Genomic DNA, 2,940 nt, shown 5'->3' with positions numbered 1-2,940 from the left:
TACCAGTTTCCCCCTGTTATAATGGTTCTGCCCCTGCTGCCTCCTCCCTCCTTTTTATGTCAATCTCCCTACCTGTTCCCCAAAAGTGGCCGAATCCTTCCCTTAACCCCTCCCCAGGAGTGATCCTGTCCATCACTCTATGGCCCATCCCCTCCCTCTAGAAACTTCTACCAAGGGCGTTGAGTGATAGGTTCAGGCACTGGGACCCCTCCCTCGGCTGGCCCTTATTGTCTCCCCTACCTGCCTGTTTCCCTGGTCCCCACGCCCTCCTGTATCCCCATTGGCAGGTGGGCAAACCCTCCCTGGTCTGCTCCCCCCCTTTATAACACCCTGCACACTCCAAATTGCCATTTTCAGTTGGATGCTGCTGCTGGATTTGGGCTCAGCTTTGAGCTCTGCAATAAACCTGGGCTTTGGCCCCGATTGGGGTCCCCTCTTCTCCTTCTCCCTAAGTCATGCTGCTGTCTCATCCCAAAGGTGAAAGGCTCAGCTGCTCTCCCAACCTCCCGAGGAACAGGGGAGTGTCCCCTGCAGCTCGCTGTGCCAGAGCAAGCCAGGGTGGCTGCAAGCACCCACTCGGAGAGGCACTGCTGCAGCTTCGTAAATCTCTTCCAGGTTTTATGAAACCTCCAAAATGTTCAGTTTGAAGTCTGTGAACAGTTGTTTGATTGCTTCAGTGAAGACACAGTAGCTGAGTTACCTCAGCAGAGAGAAAATTCCCTTCATAAATTTATATGTTGTTCACTGAAAAGTGACCACCTAAAACCTCCTAGAAACCACTTTCTATAGCAGAATTTGGGTGGCCAATACTAGATCTTGACAGCTAAGTAGCAGGGAGAAAAACTAGAAATAAAAACAGAAGTAAAGGGTACTACTGCAGCATAGACATGCTGATTCATAGTCTATGTATAAATTCCAAAGCTGTAAGCCTAGAATCGGGGCTGTTTTGATACTGAATTCTGGTGCCGTAAAAGGCAACAAGAAGCCTGTTTGTCTGGCAAAGTGAGGTATGTATTTCAAAAACATACCTGAGATTTTTACCTTAGTTCAGAATGCCTGTCTCAGTTGACCTGAGTTTGGCCTCATGTATGGTTTTGTGCATTTAAGTTGAACTAAATCTTGAAATTACAAGATTATGGCTGAAGTAATACACACCTCAAAGGGTGCACCACAGTTGCATCAGTGACCTGAATAATAGTGGGGATAATTTGGATTTTTGCACTGCCTTGTTAACTTTTCTCTGAAGCAAACAAAAATACCTTGTCTCCACTCCTTTTTGTTATTACTAGTCAAGACTGATTGGCCTCAGTACTGCTGCAGCCTCCAGTTCATGAGTGACATTGACCAGCTAAGAGCTAATCTTATCAGCTGTTTTTGACAGACTCAAGTAGGAGAGTGCTGAAATACTTCATGTGTCCAAACAGGTACAATGGAATTGTTTAAAGATCTACAAATGCAAATTAAAATGGTGACCTGGGTTCAGCTCTGCCAACTTCTGTGATTTTTAAATGAGTAAAGAAAACTTGGTAAAAAAATAATTTAAAATTTAAATGCACATTGTTCTACTTCAATTGTTAAACTACTGGGGAGAGTAATGGATAGGTCAAGGCATTTCATATGCTCAAACACTTGTCACTTGTGAAGAAAGTCACTTGACATTTAGGAACCAATGAATTAGAAAGCAGGAGGATAGGGTGCCTTCCAGGACTTCATTTCCCATCAGGGCAGACACATCGATCTGCTTGTGAAACCTGACATATTAGTCATGACTGGAAGGGCTGCTGCCAACAGTACCTCCACATCTGTACATTTGCTACAGGTGCAAACTCTTGGGCATGCAGCTTTGGGAAAACAAAAGTAAAGGTCCCTCGTGTCTGTGTATCTCTGGGAGCCTTTCAGGAACCCTCAGCCAGCCCCGACAGATTCAGGCAACAAAAACCCTCAAACTCCTCCCACTGATGATTATGTAGTAGGAGATTGTGGTGCGATTTTGTAGGGTGACTTGCCTTGTTGTTTTGTCATCTGCCAGGAGGTCAGAAAGTGCAGCTGATGGAATATTGGCCTGTTTAGCAACCCAACACTCTAGGTGTGACAATGCACCTCGAGCTTTGGCTGCAGACACCCGTGGCAAAAATACGGTGATTGCAACACCTTTTGGTTCAGACCAATGTACGATTTCAGAATCATTATTTGGGTCCAAATTCCTTAAGTTTCTCTTTTTGTGGGCTGAATTGTGGGCACTGGTTTTGGTTCACCAATCCATGATTCAGGCCTTGTTGGGTGTAAACAGGCTCAGCTTTCCAATGGTGCATGGACCTCCGATCAGACAAGAGGGGATGCCCTGCCACGCTCTGTCACCACAAATAAGGAAAAACCCTTTAGGGAGGGCATGGGGCTTATTATCAGGGATGACAACATCTCCACATGGGAAAGGCTGGATGGCAGCTGTTATCCTTGTAAGGCGGAGCTTCAGCATCTGTCTAGGCAGAAATTCAAGCTTCACTTTCTGACTGTTGTGTAGCTTCCAAGTGAGGAAGAGTGTAGAAAAGTGCAGAGAAGCGAGTGCCGCGCACAGCCTGTCCCGGGGGCGGGTGCCGTGGGCCGGAGCTGTGCTCGGGCCGTGCCCGCGGCTGTCCCAGCGCGGGAGGAGCCGCCGTGCCCTCGGTGAGCGGCAGCGGACGGCGCTGCCCGGGGCCGGGCTACTGTGCAGGGCAGCACAGGCAGAGCGGAGCCCCGAAAGGCCGCGAGGAGCAGCCAGAGAGAGGCGCTGCTTTGCAAACCCCTCCAGGAGCACCGGCTGTGGTTTTTGAGGACTGTATTTGGTCGCGGAAAATAAAATCTTTTGCATTTTGATAATTTGGCTTTTCGATTGATCATTTATAACACACCTGTTATGAATATGAACAAGGTCAAACTTTCTCTGGAAAAAGAGGTTCTCAT

Source organism: Melospiza georgiana, chromosome 14 (genome assembly GCF_028018845.1).
Source record: "Melospiza georgiana isolate bMelGeo1 chromosome 14, bMelGeo1.pri, whole genome shotgun sequence".
NCBI lineage: Eukaryota > Metazoa > Chordata > Aves > Passeriformes > Passerellidae > Melospiza > Melospiza georgiana.
This window is presented reverse-complemented; position numbering follows the sequence as displayed.